Source organism: Rutilus rutilus (assembly GCF_951802725.1).
Source record: "Rutilus rutilus genome assembly, chromosome: 24".
NCBI classification, from domain to species: domain Eukaryota; kingdom Metazoa; phylum Chordata; class Actinopteri; order Cypriniformes; family Leuciscidae; genus Rutilus; species Rutilus rutilus.
In genome coordinates this window covers 21,326,484-21,336,905 of record NC_140228.1, presented here as the reverse complement: position 1 = coordinate 21,336,905, position 10,422 = coordinate 21,326,484, and the positions used below count along the sequence as shown (strand labels likewise).

At 39.1% G+C, this 10,422-nt stretch overlaps 1 protein-coding gene and 1 long non-coding RNA gene across 4 annotated transcripts in view; one reads left to right on the top strand and one right to left on the bottom strand.

The window, feature by feature from the left end:
- Positions 1–10,422, top strand: part of gnal (guanine nucleotide binding protein (G protein), alpha activating activity polypeptide, olfactory type) — a gene marked incomplete at its 3' end in the record, with an annotated part of 128,683 nt that overhangs the window by 16,047 nt on the left and 102,214 nt on the right. The gene's annotated exons all lie outside the window — the stretch shown is intronic.
- On the bottom strand, positions 4,958–6,089 carry LOC311284259. The gene is made up of 3 exons (XR_014626176.1): positions 6,037–6,089; positions 5,160–5,229; positions 4,958–5,064 (listed from the first exon to the last, which is right to left on the bottom strand). It is a non-coding gene; the product is annotated as an uncharacterized lncRNA (long non-coding RNA).

The window sequence follows — 10,422 nt, the reverse complement described above, 5'->3', positions numbered from 1 at the left end:
GAAAAACAAAGAGTGGAAACACAGCAAAAGTTGCACGGCCAACGAAAGCATTTAAGCAGAAAGGCTATATAAAAAGGAAATGTACACCGCCTTGATGCTGATGCTGTGTCCAATGATGATGAGACAGACTCTGATTTAGCTCTGTATAAACTGTCACAGTCAGGAGAAAAGTCCAGTATCACCGTGAAACCAGAAATTGAAGGTATGCCACTGGAAATAGAACTGGACACGGGCGCAGCAGTGTCATTGAGTTCAACAGAGACTTATGATCGAATATTGAAACACCTGCCCCTATGCTCAACGGACATTGGTCTTCGAACATACACTGGGCAAGCATTGCGTCCTGAAGGTGTAATTGATGTGCATGTGAAAATGGGCAAGCAGACAGCTGTTCTTCCATTGTATGTCGCTGAACCGTCTCACTGAAATTGGAGTATTGTCACCGGTAGAGTACAGTGAATGGGCTACTCCAATAGTCCCTGTTGTAAAGAAAAACGGAGATGTGCCCATCTGTGGTGACTTTAAGGTGATGGTAAACCCTTTCTTACACATTGAACACTATCCATTACCGCGCATTGAGGACCTGTTCGCTTCATTAGCGGGAGTACAAAGTTTCAGCAAATTGGACTTGTCACATGCTTACCTTCAAATGAGGGTCGAGGAGGAATCCAGGAAGTTCCTCACAATTTCCACACAGAAAGAGCTATTCCAGTACAATCGCCTTCCGTTCGGGATCGCTTCGGCGCCAGCCATATTCCATAGAGCTATGGACCAAATATTACAAGGTCTGCCTAATGTCCATTGTTACCTGGATGACATTCTGGTTACTGGGCGGACTGAAGCTGAACACCTGGAAAACCTGGATGTAGTCCTTGGACGTCTGGAGCAGTTTGGCTTGCATGCTGAAAAAGGGAAATGTGACTTTTTCAAGGACTCATTGGAATACCTGGGTCACATAATTTATGCAGAAGGTTTGCACAAGTCACCTAAAAAAGTAAGTGCAATTGTCAATGTGCCAATTCCATCAAACATCACACAGCTGAGATCATTTCTTGGCCTGTTAAACTATTACGGGAGATTCATACCCAATCTGGCAAACATAGCAAATCCTTTGAACGCCCTGCTGGCAGTGGTCTGCAGAGTGCGATGCTGCATTCAAAAAGGCTAAAGAACAACTGGTGTCACAAAATGTCTTGACACACTATGACCCTCAGAACGCCATTCGGCTTGCATGCGACGCATCACCTAATGGCATTGGTGCAGTCATTTCCCACATGCTACCCAGTGGTGAAGAAAAGCCAATAGCCTTTGCGTCGCGCACACTTAGCAAGGCAGAACAGAATTATGCACAGATTGAGTGCGAGGCTCTGGCCATAGTGTTTGGCGTCAGAAAATTCCACCAGTATCTCTACGGACGGAAATTCACGCTTTACACAGATCACCGCCCCTTTACTACAATCTTTGGGCCGCAAAAAGGAATTCCCGTCTATGGCGGCTGCGCGGATGCAAAGGTGGGCATTACTTTTGTCTGCGCACAACTATACAATAGAGTACAAAAGAGCTGAGCATCATGCAAATGCCGATGGTCTTTCCCATCTGCCGTTACAAGTAGAGCACAGTGAGAAAAAGGATGCTGTAGAGCTGTTTTACCTTGGACAGATGGAGAAACTCCCTGTCAGTGACCCAACCTTGTCTACAGTCGTCGAAATGGTCATAAAAGGGACTCAAGCTGTCAACCTGACTAATAATAATGAACTCTCACCTTTCATCTCCAGACACAATGAGCTGTCCGTTCAACACGGGTGCTTAATGCGGGGCATGAGAGTCGTTGTTCCCCACAAGCTGCGGAAAAGAGTACTGACGCACATTCGAAGTGGCCTGAGGTGCAGTTGATGACATCGGCAACAGCAGGAAGAACAATTGAAGTTTTGCGGAATCTCTTCGGCCATTATGGACTGCCTGAAGTCCTAGTGAGTGATAATGGACCACAATTTGTCTCTCAGGCGTTTGTAACTTTACTGGAGATCAACCATGTGAAACACATCCGTTCCGCCCCATATCATCCAGCAACCAATGGGCAGGCTGAAAGGTTTGTTCAGTCTCTAAAACAAGCACTGAAGACGTCTAAGGGCTCTTCTACTCTTCAGAGACGACTGTAAACATTCTTGCTGACGTACCGTAACACACCACATCCGACGACAAGAGAGTCCCCATCCTTGTTGTTTTTGGGACGACAACTGCGCACACGTCTGGATGCCTTGAAACCCAGTGTGACAGCTGCTGTGCGACTCTCACAGACCTCCCAGGTCCTCCGCCGAGCTGGTCGTTCGAAGCCAAGACAGTTTGAAGTCGGTGATGCTGTGCTGGCTCGTGATTACAGAGGGAGAGAAAGATGGATATCAGGTGTGGTGACAGCTTAAAGTGGTCCAGTATCTTATACTGTGCACTGTAAAAAATTTCCTGTAGAATTTACAGGAATTTACTGGCAAAAAAGTTGCCAATAAAGTCCTGTAAAAATGTTGGTAATTGCTGTAAAATTGATTACAGTATAATACTGTAAAGCAATTTACAGTTAATTGTTGTATATGAAATACAGTAATTTGTAGTATTTTTTACAGTAACATTGAATTAAACTTGTATTTTACTTTACAGCAATTTTTTGTAATTTCACTAAAGTACAGTATTTACCTGGCAATAAAGTTGCCAATAAAATCCTGTAAATATATTTTACAGCAATTTTTTGTAATTTCACTAAAGTACAGTATTTACCTGGCAATAAAGTTGCCAATAAAATCCTGTAAATACCCCCAAAATTCAAGAAGATGCTGGAATAGTTTAACATTTAAAAAGCTGAAAATAATCATTTTAACAGTAAACTGTACTCTATTATTTACCATTATATTGATGCAAATGCATTAAAATAAACATTTAAAAAATCAAAACACAAAGTCAAAGCTGTTGTAGAAAAATATTTATTAAAATAATAAGCAAATTACTGCAAGACTGGTAACAACAATTTTACTTTTTCAAGTACAGAAAATCTTTTCAAAATCAGTCACAAAATAACTTGTAAGACTTAAAAGCAAGATTCTGGGTTCAATAAAAGTTAAAGGGATACTTCACCGTTTTTTCATATTAAACTGTTATTCCCTTAACTAAGACGAGTTGATACATACCTCTCTCGTCTCAGTGCGTGCACTCAATCGCTCTGGCGCGCGACGACACTTTGATAGCACTTAGCTTAGACCAGTTCATTCATTAGGGACCAAACAGAGATGAAGTTAGAAGCGACCAAACACCTCCACGTTTTCCCTATTTAAATACAGTTACACGAGTAGTTACACAACCAAGTATGGTGACACAAAATAAAACGTGGTGCTTTTCTAAGCGGGTAAAAAGGATAACTATAATGTATGGCGGAATAGCACTTGAAGTTGGAAGCACTTCGACTCGGCGCAGTAAAAAGTCGGTGAAGTATCCCTTTAAAGGGACAGTTCATCCAAAAATGAAAATTCTGTCATCATTCTGTTTACTCACCCTCAATTTGTTCCAAACCTTTCTTTTCTGAAAGAGTTCTGTAAGAGTTTCTTTCTTCTGTTGAACACAAAAGATGATATTTTAAAGAATTTTGGTAACCAGACAATTGAAAGTAAATGGCTACCATCAACTGTTTGATTACCAACATTCTTCAAAATATCTTCTTTTGAGTTCAGCAGAAGAAAGAATCTCATACAGGTTTGGAACAACATGCGGGTGAGTAAATGATGACGGAATTTCCATTTTTGGGTGAACTAACCCTTTAAGCTCAGTCAACAGAATGCTATTATGGTTAACTCACATCTCCTGTTAAAACTCACATTTCTCCTTTTTTATTTTTTGTATAAATGTTTGTGATAAACAACACAAATGCTGGTGATTGACAACATTCCCTCTAAAACATTTAAAACATCTCCTCCTGTAGTTTTTTTGTTTATATACATTTGACAACTTACAGTACATGCTTAACCACTCAAAGTCCGTTAGCCTTCTGAGAACAGTAGACACATGAGGATTGACTGTGTTGTTCCTCTTCTCTGAGGTTTTTCCACTTTTTTTGACTGTCTTGGCACCAGTGGATGGGTTGATTCCAACAAAACATCTGCACAAAAATCAGTCAGAAAAACACAAGCAGAAGCTTTAGGATCATGTGCAGACTAATGAAAATATACCACTTTACAATAAGCATTCGCTGCACTACTAATGTATTATAAAGGGTTAGTTCACCCCAAAATTACATTTCTGTAATTAATTACTCATTAATCTGTCATTAATTAACTACTGACCTTCATTCATTTTCAGGAACACACATTAAGATGTTTTTGATGAAATCAGAGAGGTTTCTGAACCACACAGACCACAACGTCATTACAACTTTCAAGGCCCAGAAAGGTAGTAAAAACATCATTAAAATAGTCCATGTAACTCCAGTGGATCAACCTTAATGTTATGAAGTGATGAGAATACTTTTTGTTCTAACGTAGAACCTGGAAGCACTGCACTGTGTTTACTACATTAACAGCGTCAGAGACTGACACAGAAGAGAAGAGATTGTTGAATAAAGTCGTTATTTTGGGGTTTTTTTGCGCACAAAAAGTATTATCGTGGCTTCATAACATTAAGGTTGATCCACTGTAGTCACATGGTCTATTTTAACAATGTCTTAACTGCCTTTCTGGACCTTGAAAGTTGCAATGATTTTGCTGCCTATGTGTGGTTCAGAAACCTCTCGGATTTCATCAAAAATATCTTCATTTGTGTTCCGAAAATGAACAGTCAGTAGTTAATTAATGACAGAAATAAAAATTTTGGGTGAACTAATCCTTTAACATATACACATTTATCTTTAAGTAAACTGTTACCTTTGAACAAATTCAAGTGTGCAGGATGCCTCGTGCTGGTACACCAGATTAAAGTTGTAGTAAGTTGCAAACAAAGCAGCAAATTCAGCCATAAAATTGGGGTGTGGATTCATAACCACTTGACCCTCAATACTCAGCATCCACTGGGTTGCAGTGAGAATTTCACCTAAAAATAATAAATATAAGAAACACTTTATAAAATGCTAAAATACAACAGGCAAAATGTATTAAGTAATTTAAAGATTTTGGAACATACATTACCTAAGACAATCAGTCTCGGAGAGTCTGGAAGTGTAGAACTTTTTTCCACATCAGCTGCTGTTGCTGACATCTAAAAGGAAAAAAAAAAGAAAAGGAAAAAAATGTAAATGACAATGCAATTAAATGCAGTATATGAGAATCTTGAGATGTACAGGGCTGACACACGTTGTAGCGGGTTTGCAAAAACTGCTTCATTTAGAAGCTCATGTGGACTGTTTTTGTGTGTTCTTGAGATATGAGATGCAAATGTGGATTTTACACTAAATGTCCTCTCACAACAAAGGGGCATTTTATTTCCCTGCCCTCATCAATAAATGCCTAATTAAGTCATTCAGAGTTGTACATGTGAAATGACAATATCCAATCTGGCAAATCAGTGTTGTGTCTATTTGGTCAAAGCTGGCACCTTTACGAGACTTCTGATAACCTGTATGGTCTCTATAGATGAGACTTAAAAGCTGCAAATTTTGTAAATGCACAGGAACTGTCAGGTACACCACAGGTAAAACAGCAGTGTGGAACATTACTGTGACCTTTCATATGCTTAGTAAACCTACAATGGTATTGCTCTCATGTTGACACAATTTACAGCAATACATTTCTCATTTAGATTTAGGTTCAAGTTATATTAATAAAACGATAACTATGGGAACTTTGAACAGAAAATAAAATGAACTTTCAAATCTTTTGCCAGTCATTTTGAATTTAGTTATGACGCAGGGATTTGTTAAACACTGGTTTTGTCTCAACAGCACTTAAGTAATTATGTCTTGTCTTCCAAACTGCAAATGCTCTAAAAAATACTCTCTCGAGAGCAAAGGCGAATAAAACTGTAACAAACTGCAGCATTCGTCCATAACATTTACGATGGTTTTACCTAACAGTTCAGCTTCGTCTCACCACTGTTAGGCGTCGCGATTCTATGCCTCGCCTGAAACAAGAAATTTAAAATTAAAGACACATTCCTTTACTAAATAAACGTAACGTTTCGGGGGGAAAAATATTGGAATCAAACACTTTTACATCCCACTTAGGCTACATTCCTATATCATTGTTCGCAGCAAATTGCTTTGCGTTAAATTTAGTTATGACACATGCCTTTGTTAAACACTGGTTTTACATGCTCTCAGTAAGAAATCAAAACTGGTGAAATAAATGAGAAAATAGCAGCATCCAACGATGTTAATATCATATAGCCTAATGTTTTTCGTCAAGAAAGCTAAAGCACATGCGTATAGTTTTGTCTCACCAACACTTCAGTGGATTTGTCTTGTCTGCCAAACTGCAAATGCTCTAAAAATACTCTCTCGAGAGCAAATGAAAATAAAACGGTAACAAAATGCAGCATTCGTCCATAACATTTACGATGGTTTTACCTTGTAACCGTTCAGCTTCGTCTCACCACTGTTATGGCGCGCCCCGTCGCGCCTCGCCTGAAACAAGAAATTTAAAATTAAAGACACATTCCTTTACTAAATAAACGTAACGTTTCGGGGGGGAAAAGTATTGGAATCAAACACTTTTACATCCCACTAAATGTCCTGATAACACGCAGTTGTTAACAAGTCGATAAAATTAATTGCATCTGACATGCCTATGTTATGAATTCTGTTTAAAATATGAATCGCTTAAACAGCATTAAGTAATACATTCGACTGTGATATTTATGGACGTAAATTTAAGTTAACTTACCAAAAATTGAGTAAATAGTGCCTTTTATCTTCAACTCTTCTTGCCCTGCTCCAGTCCACCAGTTTTCAAACCTGTATTCAGCCCGCGCAATCCCATAATGCCACATCACAGTAAATTGTTGTAAAACCATATGAACTACAGTGAAAACACCTCTTACCTGTAAATCAATTTACAGTTGACAGGGAAATATACTGTTAACAACTGTAATACTCTTTTTGACCCATAATGCATTGCGAATTACAGTAACAACTTGTAAAATGATAAAACAATACATTTCTGTAGAATTTTGCTGTAGAATCTACAGCAATTTGTTACAGTGTGGATGTAGGAGTTTCTGCGGAATGGCGATGCCATGCTGATCAACTCTGGTCCATTCCGAATCAAACAGCTGAAACTCAGGTGACACAACCATCTGACATCAGTGATGTGTCTGTTCCTGTACAGATGTCTGTAAATGACACTTCTTCGGCACCACCAACAAAGGAACAAGATGTTAACAGTGACACATTAGCAGAGTCTCAGATAAACCATGGCAAACTCAACATTCCATCAGTGCAGGTCAGACGTTATCCAGCCAGAGTGATTAAACTGCCTAACCGTCTGACATTATAGAGCCATGAGAAACCTCTGCTGGACTGAAATGTAATTAGTTATGTTAGTGAGCCTGTTCTGACATGGGGCAGAATAATCCCCGAACTGGCTCGAGGCAAGAGGCAGTTTATCCTCTACCTCTAGAGTAAAAATAAATAAATGCATAATTTTTGTGTAGCTGAGAATGCAGTGTTTTCTTTGTTTCTTGATTAAGAGGGGAGGAAATGTTATGTATGTAATACTGCTATCCCCCATTGTGTCTGCAGGTGGCACTGCCACTTGTAATTATTAGTTGTGTTGCTTAAAAATAAATTCAGAAGAAGTAAAGTATCCCTGAGTGTTGGCTGTTATTTTGAACGTGGTTTACCCCAAGTGTTTTATACGTTATGTCAGTGAAAAACATAACAAGTTTGATCCATCGCAGTTGATCCATTATCCGTATGGACCAGGCCCCATGGTTCGGCACACATGTGATTCGCGAATTAACTGCTAAGTTTAAACATCATAGAGTGAAAGTTTATCATTTGGACACGTTTTGTCTTGCCAATTTACACATTCAAACAATTTTAAACGTGGAAGAAGAGGAAAAAAATCAGGACTTGCGCATTATCTGTGCCCAAGCCACACACCCGAAGAGAGAGAGGCACATTTTAGATAGCGCTCGAACACTGAATTTATTTCGCGTTTCCTTGCCCTTGAACGGACACATACACACAAAATTATGTCTAAATACCCGTCTCTGCAAGTATTCTCTCGGTTATGTCATAAGTGAACAGTTGAGTAAGAAACTGGATGTTTGTCAGTTTATTCGGTCCATGCATTCGGTCTGAAAGTGAAGCCTAATATTCCTGCAGTTTTCTGTCATCAATGTTAATAAAACAACAAAATACAGCTTTAACAAAGATTAACCTATATTTAATTTCTACAGTGAACAAATAGTAGCCTGACTTCGTCATACTCATATTCTAGTCAGAATGTGAGTCTGATACTGCTCCATAGGACTTTAATTATGGGGCGTGTCTCAACCGAACCAGAAAAAAAAAAAAAAAACTCTGCACTCAATTGGATAGACCTACAACCAATCAGAGCAACGGAGTAAATGACGCATGTCATTTGATATAGGTTAACAAAGATTAACCTATATTTAATTTCTACAGTGAACAAATAGTAGCCTGACTTCGTCATACTCATATTCTAGTCAGAATGTGAGTCTGATACTGCTCCATAGGACTTTAATTATGGGGCGTGTCTCAACCGAACCAGAAAAAAAAAAAAAAAACTCTGCACTCAATTGGATAGACCTACAACCAATCAGAGCAACGGAGTAAATGACGCATGTTCTTCATTCATATTTTCAACCAACAAAATGTCGCGGCTCTCTGTTCCTCTTTTAAAATGAATGCGCTGTGGATATCTTCTATAACAGACGCGATGGCGTAATCTACACATGATGTTTCATAAACAAAGTTCGGGAGGAACACGTACAAATAATCAATCCAATATCAACTTGTCATCAAACAATACCATGTCTAACGTTACCCTATATCAGCATGAGGAAGCATATTCACTCTGTCAACTTACCTAACACTCCTTGACAGTTTTTCAGCATCCCTCCACCACCCCGAATCCTCACTCTTGTCTTGGCTTGTTCTCTCACAACCAGGAATACCGGGGGGAGTATGGCTACCGAGCCCACAGCCCTCTCCTCGGACAGCACGTCATATACGCATCTGACTTATTTGTGTGAACTCGTGAAATCTAATATACGCATTTGTTCTATCTGACTTATTTGCAAGTGTGAACTCGTGAAATCTCAATTCTCCAGCGGCAGTCTTCTTTGTTGTAAACTAATTCAAATCAAGCGCTCTTTGGTGACGTGGGTGATTACGTAACGCAGATCATCTGTCCATCATCGATTAAAGCCCGCCCTGGCAATTTGATTGGCCCGTCCTTCTGGGAGCCGAGCATAATTACTCCTCAACGGATCGAGTCCAGACCGAACTTCCCGACCAAAAAATGTTGTGGGCGGGGTTCGGGCTGGCACCCAGGCTAAACAAATATTGTTATTCTATAATTTCTGTACATGAATATCACATAAATAAATAATAAAAAGCAAAGTTACACTTACCACCCCATATACATATGCCTATATATATATTTTTTTTTTTTTGCTGATCCGAAAAATGATGCGATCAGTGGCTCAAAAACCGTCAATGATCCGAACCGTGAGTTTTGTGATCTGTTGCACCACTATCTGATTTAGGTTCCTGCGTGTTGATTTTGAATTTCTGTGGAATTCTGCTTCTTGATCAGTTTGAAGGAGTCATTGCGGTCTGGTTCGCTCTGTTCATGCAACTGTAATTACTGTAATATCCCATTATATACAATTATTCCATATATATACACATATATGTGGAATGTGGAAGGGCTCCTGGAATAGATGGTCTCCCCTTTGATTTCTATAAGACTTTTTGGTCAGTAATAGGGGAAAACTTGCTGTTAGCCATTTAACGTTTGTTGCAAAGTTGCATACGGCAGTTATAAGACTTTTACAAAAGGAGAGAAATTTGAAAGATATAAAGAATTGGCGATCTATTTCACTTCTGTGTTCTGAGTTAAAAGTTTTATCCAAGGCTTTATTCATAAGGCTGCGTGAGGTCATTCATCATGACCAGACATAGTGTTTGCCTAATAGGTCAATTTTTGGATAATATAAACTTAATTTGAGATATTTTGGATTTCTCTAGGCTATTGGAAAACTAGTCTCATTTCTTTAGATCAGTAAAAGGCATTTTTTTCGGTTTGAGCGCAGCTATCTCTACCACACACTGGATGAGTTTGGTTTCAGCTCCAGTTATATGGCCATGATCCCGAGGCCCGTGACGATACGTTTCGATCAAGAGCCCGGAGAGGTCCTTACCATCAAAATTTGAGCGCGCAGCGACTTTCCGTTTTCGAGTTATGAGTGAATTTGTACTGG